General features: G+C 41.3%; 1 pseudogene; it reads right to left on the reverse strand.

Moving 5' to 3' along the window:
- Positions 1 to 13,411: 13,411 nt before the first annotated feature.
- LOC122428154 lies at positions 13,412 to 16,029 on the reverse strand (annotated as a pseudogene).
- Positions 16,030 to 17,706: the final 1,677 nt, after the last annotated feature.

Consider the following 17,706-nt stretch of genomic DNA (forward strand, 5'->3'; position numbering starts at 1 on the left):
CAGGTATCAAACGCAGGTCTCCCACGTTGCAGGTAGATTTTTTACCATCTGAGCCACCTGGGAAACCCGAGAATACTGGCGTGGGTAGCCTATTCCTTCTCCAGGGGATCTTCCTGACCCAGGAATTGAATGGATCTCCTGCATTGCAGGCAGATTCTTGACCAGCAGAGCTATGCGGGTAGCCCTAAAGAGAGGAGACTCAGAGGCAATTGAGGCTTACATACTATTCTAAGCTAAGAAGGGGGTAGGGTGTGGGCCCTCAAAGCGGAGGAGGACAAGTCATAGGATGAAGAAGAGAGTAAATGTTTACTCTGACATGCAGATAAGTCCTTCTGATATTAAAAAAACTATCTCTGGGGTACTCTTTTTCTGGTATAGGCCCCCTGTTTAAACTCTTTTAGACAGTTAAGGAGAAGGTTAAAAAGAAAGGTCTTCCTGACTCTGCTGGGCCTTGATTATCTTCAGCTCAAAATAATCCACATGTGAAAGTAGCACGTTCTGGGAAAGCCTGCCCCAAACGCCCCTATATTGTTCCTTTTTAATCCCTCAAAGTTCACTCTTTTCAAATATTAATGTGATTATCTCAGCTTCACGATAAAAAAAAACTGAACCCAGAAGGAAGAAATGAGGTACAAGAGACAGAGAGGGACTTCTCTGGTGCTCCAGTGGTTAAGACTCCACACTTTCGCTGCATGGGATGTGGGTTTGATGCCTGATCCAGGAAGTTAAGTTCTCACATGCTCTTCATGTGGCCGAAATAAGTCAAATTTCTTTAAAAAAAAAGAGATATTTGAATCCAAAATTTGAAACCTTAGAAAAGAAAGCAGGGCTTCTCTGATGGCTCAGTGGTAAAGAATCTGACTGCCGATGCAGGAGACACAGGTTCAATCCCTGAAAATCCCAGATTTTCAATCTGGGAAAATCCCACATGCTATGGAGCAACTAAGCCTGGGTGCTGCAACCATTGAGCCTGTGCCCTAGAGCCTGGGAGCCGCAACTTCTGAAGCCCCTGGCCTAAAGCCCATGCTCCACAGCAAGAGAAGCCACAGCAACGAGAAGCCTGCATGTCACAACTAGAGAAAAAGCCTGCCCGCAGCAGCGAAGACCCAGCACAGCCAAAAATAAATCATTAAAAAAAGAAAAGGGAATCCCACCATGGTTCAGTGGATAAGACTCCATGCTTCCACGACAGAGGGCATGGGTTTGCTGCCTGGTTGGGGAACTAAGATCCAGCATACTTTGTGATGTGGCCAAAATTTTTTTTTAAAAAAGTAGAAAAATCTTCAATGCGTCAGTATGATAGAGATCATGCAATGCAAAGAAGCGAAACATGTGAGAGCAGAAGAGAGATCAGAGATCAGCTGGTCTGAGCTTCCCTTTTTGCAGATGAGGAAAATGAGGCCAGGAGACTAACTGTCCTGCTGACAGTCACTCATGAAGTGTCAGAGCTGGACTACAGCCCTTGGCTCCTGATGTTCAGTACAGTGCCTTTCCTCAAACATTCTGCTCCTTCACTCACTCGGCGATTATGGATTGCTGGTGTCATGTATACCCAGAGACTTAACCCATCACCAGTTTGATCATAGGCAATACTTTTGAAAATGGATAGCTTTATTTCCTTTCTCATCAATTCACCTTTAAGAAAGAGGAGCAAAGAAGGAGGAGACAGAAGGGAAAAAAAGGGAAAGGGAATAAGCTTTAGACAAATATAAAATCATCATTGGAAAAAAAACATTAAAAAAAATCATCATTGGAGAAAGCTTAATAATATTTCTGCTCCAAAGAGAGGGAAAAAAATAGATTTAGAAAAGTTCGCTTTGGGATTTCCCTGGTGTCCAGTGGCTAAGATTCCATGCTTCCAGTGCAGGTGGCCTGGGTTCAATCCCTGGTCAGGGAACTAGATCCCACATGAGACAACTAAAACCTGGTGCAGAGAAAGAGAGAGAAAAAGAAAGAGAGAAAAAAAAAAAACCCATTTCAACACACACACACAAATCCTTTTAACTGACTTAAACAGTAACTCAGACTCTTGACAATTTTATCAAGTTACAGAATAAAACAGCCAATATTAATCCCATCAGAATGGACATGAAGGATGTTTGAGGAGGGAAGAAGTTTTTCTTGAAACCAAATGATCTTTCAGACGGCTAAGATAGACAGTCCCTTCAAGACAGAGTTGTTTTCTCTTTCTCTTTTTTTATTCTAATGTGTCCCTAAAATGAACCATCTTATTTAGGTCAAAGTTCCGCAGAGTAGCCAGTACAATTCCAAACCATCTTCTATGAAGCTATATCAGAAAGTAGTGCAAGTTTATTAGCAGACAACCCATGAGAAGTTGGCTGACATTTGGTCAAAAATAAAAATAGAACTTACAAGAGTTTTGGGCCCTAACCCCAAGGATTAGTTGCCCTGCCTGCTTACTCAAAAAACCGGTGTGTCTCTGAAGCCCAAAAAGAATATAAAAGTCCAGATTCAGCATAAAACCCTGCAGTTAAGGACAGGGAGCGCTTGGCAGGGGAAACACAAGGGGTCTCAGATGTGTTTATTGCTACTGAGTTGAGGTCCTGGTTTGTGGCAGCAAAGGACCTGTCCATACCTTGATGGCAGTTGTTCCAGGCCAATCAGCCTAAGACAGCTAGGAACAAACCTGTAGTCAAACACACATGTTGCAACAAGAGAGATTGCACATGGGAGAAATTATAGGTGTCTCAAAGGAAAAGAGTTATAGGAATGGAGAGAATGCCATATTTAGGTGAAATTTAAAGTCAAATGTTGTGATGGGATCAAAACAAAGCAGGGTTGTAGGTAAAGGTGACAGCATCAGTTGTGGCCTGCCAGGACGTCCCTGGTGGTCCAGTGGTTAAGAATCTGCCTTCCATCACGGGGACACAAGTTCAGTCCCTGGTCAGGGAAGATCCCACATGCCGCAGGGCCACTAAGTCTGTGCGCCACAACTACTGAGCCCGAGCACCGAGAGCCTGTGCTTCCCAACAAGAGAAGCCACCACGATGAGAAGTCATCACTCTGCAAGACCCAACTTGCGGCAACTATAGAAGGCCCGCACCCAGCAACAAAGAGCCAGCGCAACCAAAAATAAACACATAATGTAATATACTTAGATCTGGCCTGCCAAAATGAACAGGCTTGTTTCCTTGGAAATGACAAAGTTAAGGTAAAGGTGGAATGTGGTTCTCTGAAGCTGGGTAGAAAATCATTTCTCACATTCATGCCTTTGCGTAATCAGTTACACTTGAGCATGGTGGGACTTCTGGCTTGCTTCTGCAACCAGTAGAATATGGCAAAGGTGATAAGCTGTCACTCAAAGTAAGATCACCTCACTTTGCCTAAGACTGTCTTGCTGTTGCACTCACTCCAGATATTCTTCTCACTGGCTTCATGAATCTAATGGATCTTTTTTTTTAATTTTGGAGGTTTTCATTCATTTATTCATATACTTGTGCACTCAGTTGAACAAATACATATACATATAGTGCAAATCATCATATTTATTAGACAAAACAGTGTGCCAGAGTCTCTAGAGGATTTCAGGGTAATATGAGAACCCTTGTAATGGCATGCCTGGCTCTCTATCCCAGGAATATTTTGATCTCATAGTTGGAGCTACTCAGCTATCATGCGAGAGCTTGCTCCTGCTGGTGAACCAGAGGAACCGAGCATCTGCATCCGCAGAATGGGCTCAGCTGTGCTGCTGCACTTGGGCTCATTCACTCATTCACTTACTCATTCGTCAAATATCTATGGAGGTACAAATGTGCTTGACACGATTTTAATTCTGATGACAGAAAAATCAACAGGACATGGCTCCTAGCTTCAAGAGGCTCATGGTCTAGTGAGAGAGTCAGACATCTTGACAATAATTATATTGGGCTTCCCTGGTGGCTCAGATGGTAAAGAATCTGCCTGCAATGCAAGAGACCCAGGTTTAATCCCTGGATTGGGAAGATCCCCTGGAGAAGGGAATGGCTACCGACTCCAGTATTCTTACCTGGAGAATCCCATGGACAGAGGAGCCTGGTAGGCTACAGGCCACGGGTAGTTCATCTTGATGTGGAGGGTGCTGTTGGAACACAGAGGATCAAGTCTCTCCCCCCATCTGGAGAGACCTGGGAAGACTTCACAGAGGAGCTGATTGTAAGCTCTGTCTGGAGGAGACTGTGAACCCCAGGTAGATAAGGGAGGAAGCAGTGTTCCAGGCAGAGTGGCCTGTGTGTGCAGAGAGTCTGGTGTTGACAGGGAGAGGGTCCTGACTCTCTGGACTCTCAGGAAAGACTGACCCCTCGAGACCATGAGGGGTCTTGGTTTCATTGAACTCTACTTAGAGAAGTTAGTCTCTGGCTTTCTTCCTGGTGACCAAACTCCACCTTCTGTCTTTACCTTGGCTGGTTTGTTTATTAACCCAGTTCCCACTTTTCCCTCTTGAGGACTCGCATGTGGCCAAATCACTCTTTACTTCAGACACCAGCTCTTTCTTCCCTCAACCTCTGCAGGTGTCTCCAACCAGTTCTCCAGACCGAAGCTACACAGCTTTCCAGATGCAGAACCTTGGATTCTCAAAAATTGAAGACATTTTTAAGATTATCAGACCAGTGGTCTTTTTAATCCTTTTTTTGGTATTAAAGACATGGTGATTTTCTCCTGCAAAACATACTTCCAAGGATGTATTTGCACCAAAACCCTGTTCCTGTCTTTCCACTTCAACTAACATCAGTGAACTGCAAGTAGTTGAAAGAGACATCATTGTAGAACTAATGCTGAAACTGCAAACACTGGCCCTCCTTAAACCACAGGTAACAATTTCCCTGTGACTGATCTCAAGGATTGATCTCAACCAAAGATGCTTCTTTCAACACCCCAGAACCTCAGCTTGACTATTCCTGATGATGTAAATCTTGTCTCTCATAAGCGTCGTATCCAACTCTTTGTGACCCCGTGGACTATACAGTCCATGGAATTCTCCAGACCATAATACTGGAGTGGGTAAACTTTTCCTTCTCCAGGGGATCTTCCCAACCCAGGGATCAAATCCAGGTCTCCCGCATTGCAGGCGGATTCTTTACCAGCTGAGCCATGAGGGAAGCTCCATTCAATTCGCGGACAGCTCCAAATATTAGTTCTTTCTTAAACAGAATAGAATCTCCCTTTCTGTGATTTTATGTATTCCAGTCCCAGTCTTTGGTTACAGAGAATAAATATAATCATGCCTCCACATAACAGTCCTTGAAATATCCAAATATGATTACTCTAGTTCCAATAGCAGTTTTCTTTTTCTACTTTAAATATTCCACAGGCACGGTTTCCATTCTTGGAGGACTAAATGGATCATTTAGGTTGTCGGGGTAGACAAAAATTGGATTCGATGTTTAATAATTTTCTCTCCCACTAACTAAGAGGAAAGTCAGAATAGTTTTAGCTTGAGAAAACCCATATGTTATACCCCACAGGGTTATTTTATTAGTGGGTAACTGACCAAACAAACTTAATTATAAATCAATGGGGTAACAAAAGCATTATGGTACAGTCTTAGGATAATTTATTATGTGACTAAAACCTTGCTTTGGGAAAATAAGTTACAGAATCTCAGAATGTCAGGATGGACTGCAGTGCCATATTTCTACTAAATAAAAGGTCTAGTATGAAAGGAAAACAAAACCCCAAGAACTTCTTGTTTTTTCCCTGTACACCTGAATTGTGTTAAGAAGTAAATTTTTGAATTTATTTCACAAAATTGTTATGGGGAAATACAGACAAAAGGAAAAACTAACACCTGAAAATAGTATTTTCTAACCCATTCACCCCTTTCCCCAGTGCACATCTAATATGAAATTGAGTACTTTTTATGCTGCTGTTTTGTGATTAGTAACATTTTATTACATATTTTATCAATAAAAATATTTCAATAGAATGATACTCTGATGAATTACCAAATGTTTCCTATAGCTAAATATAAAGTAAATTTAAATCTTTGCTTAATTTGATATGGAGAGCAGTAAAGTCATTTTCAGTGTTTTTCATTTTATTTCTCTGAAATTATTTAATCAGAATCAGTTCTTTGTTTTGAAGATTTGGTCACATCTTGCCCACATCTAATTTTACCACTGAAGATTTTGCCACTATAATTTTTTTCTTTTTTTAGCCTTGTGTGGGATCTTAATTCCTTAACTAGGGATTGCATTCAGGCCCTCAGCAGTGAAAGTGCAGAGTCCTAACCACTGTTCCATCAGGGAATTCCCTATAATTTCTTTTTATGACCATAATTTCTACCAAATAAAAATTTCCCAGTCATAATTTTGCATATCTAAATTTTGTCAAAAGATTTCACTCTTTGATTTTTAGTTACTAAAGTCTTTTTCTTTGGTCTGTTCAAAGTTTTGTTTTGTGTTCATTATTTCAAAGGTTTCCTTTTGTTAATTTTTTTTTTTTTTCGGGGCGGGGCCGCGGGTCCTCGTGCTGCCTGCAGCCTAGAACCCGTTGCGCGCCTCTTTTGTTAATTTTTAAGTTTTATTTTCTAAGGGTCAACATTCTTATTAATACAGATCTGAATCTGATAAGGTCTGACCCAAGCATGTTAAATATTTCAACTTAGAACTGGTTAAGTCAGAGAAAAAAATTTAGTATTGTATTCAGTTCAGTTCAGTTCAGTCGCTCAGTCGTGTCCGACTCTTTGCAACCCCATGAATCGTAGCACGCCAGGCCTCCCTGTCCATCACCAACTCCTGGAGTCTACCCAAACCCATGTCCATCAAGTCAGTGATGCCATCCAGCCATCTCATCCTCTGTCATCCCCTTCTCCTCCTGCCCCCAATCCTTCCCAGCATCAGGGTCTTTTCCAATGAGTCAACTCTTCGCCTGAGGTGGCCAAAGTACTGGAGTTTCAGCTTCAGCATCAGTCCTTCCAATGAACACCCAGGACTGATCTCCTTTAGGATGGACTGGTTGGATCTTCTTGCAGTCCAAGGGACTCTCAAGAGTCTTCTCCAACACCACAGTTCCAAAGCATCAATTCTTCGGTGCTCAGCTTTCTTCACCATCCAACTATCACATCCATACATGACTACTGAGAAAACCATAGCCTTGACTAGACGGACCTTTGTTGGCAAAGTAATGTCTCTGCTTTTAAATATGCTATCCAGGTTGGTCATAACTTTCCTTCCAAGGAGTAAGCGTCTTTTAAGTTCAGGAAGGAGTAAGCGTCTTTTAAGTTCATGGCTGCAATCACCATCTGCACTGATTTTGGAGACCAGAAAAATAAAGTCTGACACTGTTTCCCCATCTATTTGCCATGAAGTGATGGGACCGGATCCCATGATCTTAGTTTTCTGAATGTTGAGCTTTAAGCCAACTTTTCCACTCTCCTCCTTCACTTTGATCAAGAGGCTTTTTGGTTCCTCTTCACTTTCTACCATAAGGGTGGTGTCCTCTGCATATCTGAGGTTATTGATATTTCTCCTGGAAATCTTGATTCCAGCTTGTGCTTCTTCCAGCCCAGCATTTCTCATGATGTACTCTGCATATAAGTTAAATAAGCAGGGTGACAATACACAACCTTGACGTACTCCTTTTCTTATTTGGAGCCAGTCTGTTGTTCCATTTCCAGTTCTAACTGTTGCTTCCTGACCTGCATACAGGTTTCTCAAGAGGCAGGTCAGGAGGTCTGGTATTCCTGTCTCTTTCAGAATTTCCCACAGTTTATTGTGATCCACACAGTCAAAGGCTTTGGCATAGCCAATAAAGCAGAAATAGATGTTTTACTGGAACTCTGTTACTTTTTCGATGATCCAGTGGATGTTGGCAATTTGATCTCTGGTTCCTCTGCCTTTTCTAAAAGCAGCTTGAACATCTGGAAGTTCACGGTTCACGTATTGCTGAAGCCTGGCTTGGAGAATTTTGAGCATTACTTTACTAGCATGTGAGATGAGTGTAATTGTGCAGTAGTTTGAGCATTCTTTGGCATTGCCTTTCTTTGGGATTGGAATGAAAACTGACCTTTTCCAGTCCTGTGGCCACTGCTGAGTTTTCCAGATTTGCTCTTCAAGAAAATTAGAGATACCAAGGGAACATTTCATGCAAAGATGGGCTCAATAAAGGACAGAAATGGTATGGACCTAACAGAAGCAGAAGATATTAAGAAGATGTGACAAGAATACACAAAAGAACTGTACAAAAAATATCTTCACGACCCAGATAATCACCATGGTGTGATCACTCACCTAGAACCAGACATCCTGGAATGTGAAGTCAAGTGGACATTAGAAAGCATCACTACGAACACAGTATTGTATTACATACCCTCAAAAATAACAATTCACTTAATGTGGCCTTATCTGTTTATGATCTCAAAAGGTAGATTCTCTTCTTCCAAATAAAGATTCTAAGATGCATTCAAGATTTCTTTGAATGAAAATAATGCACCTTCTAAAACAAAACATTATAAAATTATACAAAGATTATAAACATTATAAAACATTATAAAATAATGCTGTGGATTACTAGATGCACTTCATTTCTGTTCAGTCGCTCAGTCATGTCAGACTCTTTGGGACCCCATGGACTGCAGCATGCCAGGTCTCCCTGTCCTTCACCAACTCCCAGAGCTATCTCAAACTCAAGTCCATCCAGTCAGTGATGCCATCCAACCATCTCATCCTCTGTCGTACCCTTCTCCTCCTGCCTTCAATCTTTCCCAGCATCAGGCTGAGTCTCAGTGTAACAGAAAAGATGTCACCGATAAAGAAACTTGAAACATGAAAAATTGTAACAAGGCCTTTATTTCATTTACTTCTGGTATTTCATGAATATCAGAGGATGAATTGGACAGTTTGTGGTGAAACTTAGAAAACTTTTTCCATGAAGCAAACTTAGAAATCTTTGCTCGTGTCTCTGTCTTCCAACCCTCCTTCACTGTGTTGAAGAGGTGCCAAATTCTGTGCAATTTTTGGTTAAATGAGTGGTTTCCAAACTGACTGGACTCTCCAGGTAAGGAATTCCTGCTCACAGTTTCCCGGTCACTAGATCTATGACTTGTCCAGCTTTGAAAATGATCTCAGGCAGTTCGTGTTTCACGTGCTTTTTTCATGTGACAAATAAAGCAGTGAGAAACAGAAACATGCTGCTTTTTAGCAGAAACATGCTGCTAAAGAGCATCATGAACGAGATGGGTTTTTCACTTACTAAAACACCTTAATGGGGCCTTCCATGGTGGTGCAGGGGTTGGTTGTCTGCCTGCCAATGCAGAGGATGTGGGTTCGATCCCAGGTTGGGGAGGATTCCACATGCTGAGGGGCGAGTAAGCCCACATGCCACCACTTGAGAGCATGTACTCCATGACTAAGATGGTGATGGCAGTCAAAAATAAATAAATATTTTTTAAGAATAAAAAAGAAAATGCTTTCTATACACTAACATATGTAAAATAGATAGTCAATGGAAATGTGCTCTATGACTCAGGAACTCAAAACTGGGGCTCTGTAACAACTTGGAGGGGTAGAAAGGGGTGGGAGATGGGAAGAAGGTTCAAGAGAGAGGGGAACATATGTACAACTATGGTTAATTCCTGCTCATGTATGATAGAAATCAAACCAATATTATAAAGCAGTCATCAATCAATTAAAAATAAATAAACATAATTAACAAAATAAAATGCTTTAATAAGTAGCGATCCAGAACAAGCCTGGTTACTCTCCCTGTAGCAGTTTGTTGAATTGTTGTCCCAATCACTTTTCCCAGGGCCCATTTGGCTATTGACTTTATGTGGAGTTGGGCACCTGGAGTTCTCCCACACAAGTCTGCTTTGGGCCCCGGAATCCACCCACAGCAGCAGTCACCTCGAGGCTCCACCGGCCTGACTCGTGGCTTCCTAAGCTTTCTTAAGTCAATATTCAAAGTTTTCATTTTTTTTTTTTTACCATTTATTTTTATTAGTGGAAGTGATGTAAAAAGAGATGTGGGACTTCCCTGGTGCTCCAGTGGTTAAGAATCCGCCTTCTAACCCCGGGGATGTGGGTTCCATCCCTGGTCAGGGAACTAAGCCCATGGGCTACAATGAAGACACAGCACAGCCAAAATATAAAAATAAAACTGCTCTTGTACATCTACGAATGCATAGAGAAATTTAAAAAGGAAAAAAAAGAGATGGGATTTTTTTAAAATAAAATGTGTATAACTAATTTTGTCACGTGCAGTTTTAGGTGAAATCAACTTGATGTCATTCATACCACTAATATTCATTTTTAATTTGGTATAAGGCTGATAATTTATGTTTCTTTCTTAGAAAATACACGAGGAAATTATGAGACTAACTTGTGATCATTCAGGACTTTTCCATTGTCCTAAAGGGTCTAACATTTGGTGGATCTACTATTTCCACATGCATTTCAGGAACTAACTAGTTCAAAGCAGTATCAAAGCAAAGTTTTGATATTTGCATTTCCCTAATGACTACTGAGGGCTTCCCAGGTGGCACTAGTGGTCAAGAATCTGCCTGCCAATGCAGGAGAGGTAAGAAACTCCAGTTAGATCCCTGGGTTAGAAAGATCCACTGGAAGAGGGCATGGCAACCCACTCCAGTATCTTGCCTGGAGAATCCCATGGACAGAGAAGCCTGGCAGCTACAGTCCATAGGGTTGCAAAGAGTTGGTCATGGCTGAAGTGACTTAGTAGGCATGCACGCAATGACTACTGATGTTCAGCATCTTTTCATGTACTTTTGAACCATTTGTATATATTCTTTGGGAAAATTTCTATTTGGATTCTTTGCCTGTCTTAAAATTGGGTTATTTGTCTTTCTCCCCAGCTTCATCGAGTTGTATTTCTTTAATACTCCAGTTACGAGGTGTTTTTTTTTTCCATCAGATATGTGTTTTGCAGTATTTTCCCATTCTGTAGATTGTTTTCACTCATTTGATGGTGTACTTTGAAGCACAGACATTTTTAATTTTAATAAAATCCAATTTATCTTTTTTTTTTCCTGGATGAACCATTTATTATTTCAGAAATAAGCATCCTGTGTAAATTGAAATGGCTAGAATAGTTATTTCTGGATTACTATAATAAATATTTGTCAAAACCACCAACCATGGGTGGGAGGGAGGTTCAAGAGGGAGGGGACATATGTATACTTAGAGCTGATTCCAGTTGGTGTATGGCAGAAACCAATACAACATTGTAAAGCAATTATCCTCCAGTTAAAAATAAATTTAAAAAAATCACCAACCATCTCAATAATCACACAGTTATTTCATTCATAAGAACTTCCAAAAATAACTCTTGTATCAAAGAAAAACTTAAAAATTGAATGGGAGAGTTAAGTAATGGTCTATGGAATAGAGAAGGAAAATTCTGCTATGTGAAACTCGAACAGCATCTTTTATTTCTTTTTTGTTTTGTAGACTCGTTTCTTTTTTTATTTTTAATTGGAGGATAATTGCTTTACAATATTGTGTTCATTTCTGCCGTATATCAACATGAATCAGCCATAGGTTTATGTATGTCCCCTCCCTCTTAAACTTCCCTCCCAACTCCCACCCCATCTCCATTACATTTTTGATTGATACAGTTCGTGAAAAAAGCCTCACTTTGCCTTCCTTTTTTTAGTGATTCCTCTGAGATGAAATTCAAGAAACCAAATCTGAGGGGGAAAACTGCTTTCATAATCTCAAGTTTAATACAAACAGGCTTTTTGATAAAAGCTCTAAAACTTGAAGAGAGGAGGGCCTTCCTTGAAGCTCAGCTGGTAAAACTTGAAGAGAGGAGAAAGGCAAGTATGTATTCCTTTAAACATTTCAATAAATTTGCAAAACTATTCAGCAATTATGCACATATTGTTTGTATACTTTTAAATTTAGTTATATAGTTATAACTTCTTAACTTAGTTATACAGTTGATATATTATATGTTACATATTACAATATAGTGAGTCACAGTATAATTTTTAAAGATTAGGCTCCATTTATACTTACCATAAAATATTGGCTATATTTCCTGGATTATACAGTATATCCTTGCAGCTTATTTTATACATGCTAGTTTGTACCTTTTACTCTCCCATCCCTATATTGCCTCTGCCCCTTCCCCCTCCCCACTGGTAACCATTAATTTGTTCTCTATATCTGTGAGTCTGTTTTGTATACTTAAAAATGCAAGAATTTTCATGCTTTGAATATTTTGTCCTGAGTGTTTTAAGGATATTTTGTTCTAGACGATTCAAGACTTCAACACACATATGTAATATATGTGGCTGTTGTTCAGTCAGTAAGTCGTGTCCGACTGCAACTCCATGGACTGCAGCTCGCCAGACTTCCCCACCCTCCACTATCTTCTAGAGTTTGCTCAAGTTCACATCCAAGGGGAGTCAGTGATGCTATCTAACCATCTCATCCTCTGCCGCCCTCTTGTCCTTTTCTTGTTTTTAATATATATTATGTAACAGGAATTCTCCATATATTTAACATTGTGGACTCCCTAACACTGTCAAACAATGAGAAGTCAAACACGACCACATCTATGCTGTAAGGAGAGTCCTGAGAATCATCTATGTCTTTGCTTTCTGCTCAATGCTTCTGATAACTTAGCAGATGTACAGCCATAACTTATTTTCAAACATCCAGACTCCCTCCCTGGCTCACCACAATTACATATGTGCCAAGTTCTAAGTATTCACAGAAAGACCACAGCTGACCCTTTACTTCTCTCTCATCCTTTTACCAAACCCTTATGTCACTTATAACATTATTTATTAATATAAAACAAATAACATTACTTATTAATATCCCACACTAAAAAAAAAACACAAAAACAAATGCAGGCACACGAGTTTCCTAAATATCACTTAACCAAATAAACTTAAAAATCGATAAAACACTTTAATTCCTGCAACACAAACCGGTTTTCACATTCATCAGAACATTTTAGAATTATTCAAACATGAGAACTGAAAATGAGTGAGCTATTTGGAAGAGAACTCCTGAATTTATTCTCCAGAAGAAAAAGCAGACCTGAAGCATCACATTGCTGTAACACCTGAAACATGTTGACAGTTTCTTGTCTTCTAAACTTCAATGAAAGCTGCTTGCACAAACTATTTAATTAATGTGCATGCATGTGAGCTAAGTCGCTTCAGTTGTGTCCGACTCTTTGCAACCCTATGGACTATAGCTTGCCAGGGTCCTCTGTCCATGAGATTCTCCAGGCAAGAATACTGGAGCGTGTTGTCACACACTCCTCCAGGGGATCTCCCCAACCCAGGGATTGAACCCATGTCTCTTACATCTCCTGCATGATGGAGGCAGGCAGGTTCTTTATCGTTAGAGCAACCCGGGAAGCCCCTATTTAGGGAAAATCTTCCCCTATTAAGCCAGATATCTGAAGTATTAAGGAAGTCAGAAGCTGAGTCACTTCACTTCTTTCTGTTGCCTTCAGTTGGTAGAATACCGACAACCAGCATAAATATATTTAATGTCTCCATGTAGATTCCCAGCATTGAATTGATAGGGTCATATTTTTGAACCATATACACTGGTACTACTTCTGCACACTTGATTGATTCCTGCATATCATACATAAGAAACATGCTGAAACGAACTAATCTACCATAAATTGCTACTGAGCATACAGTGGCAACAGCCACCATGGTAGGTGGAAGAAACCCAGATGCCAGTGAGAACACAAAGATAAGATCTAGGCCCATGCCCAAGGGTGCTCCCATGTTCAGAAACTTCTCACTGGGTGGACACATGGCCACGGTGGAAAGGTCTCCCACAATGCCAGCAGTGTACCCCTCTGCTCTGATGAGAAGAGCCCTCATAATATTTTGAGGAGCCACCACTGCACTGATCACACCTGATAGTAATAACCAAGCGAGATGTTTTGGGCCTGGGTTCCAAGAATAGGATACTGACTGTACCAGCATTCCAGCTCCAGGTATGGCTGCAAAGGTTGCACCAATCAACACCAAAGAGCCTTTCATCATGAAGTTCTTGAGAGACAGAGTTCTGCTCACTGCCAAAGCAGATGAAGCTGTTAAGCCAATACTTCCTGCTAAGAGTTCATACATACAGTGGAATTCTACCTTTCACATACTGAGGCCAAATTATAGCCTTTTCAATAGCTCCAATCTCATTGGACATTCCCAAGTCATCAAAGCACAAAGCACCAAGACCAACAGCAGCTCTTCCAGCCATAAAAACATCTTCCCATCTGACTGGTTTTAAATGTTTTCCCAATGATGGTTCCAAAGTTGCCTACTCAAGTTCTTGGCCAGCTCTCCCATCGGTTCAGTCGCTCAGTCCTGTCTGACTCTTTGCGACCCCCGAAACTGCAGCATGCCAGGCTTCCCTGTCCATCACCAACTCCTGGAGCTTGCTCAAACTGATGTCCATCAAGTCAGTGATGGCATCCAACCATCTCATCCTCTGTCATCCCCTTCTCCTCCTGCCTTCAATCTTTCCCAGCATTAGGGTCTTTTCCAAGGAGTCAGCTCTTCACATCAGGTGGCCAAAGTATTGGAGTTTCAGCCTCAGTATCAGTCCTTCCAATGAATATTCAGGACTGATTTCCTTTAGGATTCACTGGTTGGATCTCCTTGCAGTCCAAGGGAGTCTCAAGAGTCTTCTCCAACACCACAGTTCAAAAGCATCAATTCTTTGGTGCTCAGCTTTCTTTATAGTCCAACTCTCACATCCGTACATGACTACTGGAAAAACCATAGCTTTGACTAGACGGATCTTTGTTGGCAAAGTAATGTCTCTGCTTTTCAATACGCTGTCTAGGTTGGTCATAGCTTTTCTTCCAAGGAGCAAGCGTCTTTTAATTTCATGGCTGCAGTCACCATCTGCAGTTATTTTGGAGCCCAGGAAAATAAAGTCTCTCACTGTTTCTGTTGTTTCCCCATCTATTTGCTGTGAAGTACATGGGACCAGATGCCATGATCTATTGTTTTCTAAATGTTGAGCTTTAAGCCAAAAGACCCCTCCTTGGATCCTTGCAAGACTTTATTTCCAGAGTTCTGAAGAAGTTGATTTTGACCACTTTGGCTACTGTTCTCATTTCTTTTATGAAGTAGTGAAATTTTGGATGTTCTCAATCTGCTATTCTGGCACTGCTTCCATTAATTCATCTGTTATATATCCTTTCCTTTCTTTTTTTTTTAAGCTAAAAGTGAATTTAATAATGACTATTTTAGTACTTAGACTCTCTAGGAGAGTTGGAAAGCCACACTGGGAACTCTCATCCAGGAATTATTTCCAAAATCACACCACAGAATGGGCTCCATAAAGCTCCCCTTGTTTCTCCTGCTGCTCCTGCTGTCCACGAACCTGCTGCTTTCGGCACTGATGCCATCAATGCTGGAATCTGGATGCTGCTGCTAATACACCACTGCTCTCTTGGAAGAGGATTACCACCACAGTGGCCACCTGTCCTAGCACTGATCCCGCTGAATCAATTCACTTCTGCCTGTTTCAACGTCTGCTATAGGAGAAGCCTGACTGATAGAGTTGAGGTCGTAAATCTGTGCTCTGGCTGTGAGAGAGGCTGGGAAAGTTTTTTCATTTTTAGAGAAACTTTTTCTTAAGACTTTTTTTCTTCCTGTGGACTGTAATTTTTGCATTTATTTATTTATTTTTATTTACACAAGGTTTAATTATAATCAGTGATCTTTAGAGATAAAATTATAAAGTGACTCAATGTCCTTTTTTTCAATATTATTATTTTTTAAAAATTTATTCTGTGGACCAGACTCTAAGAAAAAGTCTTCACTGAATTTGTTACAGTATTGCCTTTGTCCTCTGTTTTGGTTTTTTGGCCTGGAGGAATATGGGATTTTAGCTCCCTAGTCAGGGATGGAACTCTCTCCCCTGCATTGGAAGGTGAAGTCTTAACCACTGGACCACCAGGGAAGTCCCAGAAATGCTGTGTTTAATGGTAAAGCACTGGGCGTGGCCTGGAGTTGAGCAGCAGAGATAAGGTGCCCTCCACAGAGTCTCACACGGTGAAGAAGATGAGGAAGGGGGCCATTGGACAGAAGAGCCTCCTAGCCTCAGACACGGCAAAGCCCAGAATGGCACAGGGAAGAGTCGCTGCTTCAGGGACAGATTCCTGGCATAGTCAGCAGTCAAGCTGCCAAAGACTGTTCCAATGCTGGCTCCTGAACCAGCCACGCCAACTGTGGCAGCCCCGGCGCCAATAAACTTGGCTTCTGTGTCAATATTCCAGGAGATAGCACTGGTCTGCGACTCCCGCCTGGCCCCCTAGAGTGGGACACTGCTGTGGGAAGGCTGTTCAGATGGGACCTCTGGCTTCCTCAGGAAGGAGGCAGACACAAGCCTGATCAGACCCCCTGGGACAAGAGTACATCGGTCACTGTTTCCACTTTTTTCTGAATCTGTTTGCCATGAAGTGATGGAAACAGTGACAGATTTTATTTTCTTGGGCTCCAAAGTTACTGTGGATGGTGACTGTAGCCACAAAATTAAATGACGCTTACTCCTTGGAAGATGAAGCTATGACAAACCTAGACAGCATATTGAAAAGCAGAGACATCATTTTGCTGACAAAGGTCCGTATAGTCAAAACTATGTGGTTTTCAGGAGTCATGAATGGATGTGAGAGTTGGCTGAACGCTGAAGAACTGATGCTTTTAGATTGTGGTACTGGAGAAGACTCTTGAGAGTCCCTTGGACTGCAAGAATATCAAACCAGTCAATCCTAAAGGAAATCAGTCCTGAATATTCATCAGAAGGGCTGATGCCGAAGCTCCAAAACTCTGGCCACTTGATTTGAAGAGCTGACTCATTGGAAAAGACCCCGATGCTGGGAAAGATTGAAGGCAGGAGAAGGGGGCAACAGGTTGAGATGGCATCACTGACTCAGTGGACATGAGTTTGAGCAAACTCTGGGAGACAGTGAAGGACAGGGAAGCCTGGTATGCTGCAGTTTGTGGGGTCACAGAGATTTGGACAGGACTTAGCAACTGAACAACAGAAAGAGCAGATAAGAGCAGGAAGAATGAGTAATGCCCCAGGGGTCTGCATGTTTTTCAATCTCCCAGCTTTAGCTCTGGGACTTGGAAAGTTGATTTTTTCAATAGTTCGTTAAGTGGTATGCCAAGACTCCTATGATGGGAATTCCCCAAACATGGGGAGGCAGTCTCCATTTTCCATAAAATCCATACTTGTTCAGTCACTCAGTCATGTCCCACTCTTTTGTGACCCCATGGACTGTAGCCTGCCAGGCTCCTATGTCCGAGGGATTTCCCAGACAAGAATACTGCAGTGGATTGCTAGTTCCTTCTCTAGGGGATCTTCCCAGAGGAGGGATTGAACTCCTGTCTCCTGCACTGGCAGGCAGATTGTTTACCACTGTGCCACCAGGGAAACCCATGCTATGTCATAATTAAAGAAATAGTGATTTATACTTTAAATGCTTGCTTACCATAATATATATTGATTACCGTAAGTCTTTTACAGTTGAACCACCTCCACTCCCCAGTTATTTATTTATTTTTTGAAGATGTGGGATATTCTAATAGCTGAATTTCCCACAATCTGGATTTGGATCATTGCATCCTCATGGTAGTTTAACATGTGCCTCTATTTCTTGTATTTCCTGCTTACTGGTGGTTGGATCTAGATGTAGATGTATTAAGGATTTTCTCTTTGTTGTTGAATATTTTGCTTTCACCATGATGCGTCT

Source organism: Cervus canadensis, chromosome 26 (genome assembly GCF_019320065.1).
Source record: "Cervus canadensis isolate Bull #8, Minnesota chromosome 26, ASM1932006v1, whole genome shotgun sequence".
NCBI classification, from domain to species: Eukaryota; Metazoa; Chordata; class Mammalia; order Artiodactyla; family Cervidae; genus Cervus; species Cervus canadensis.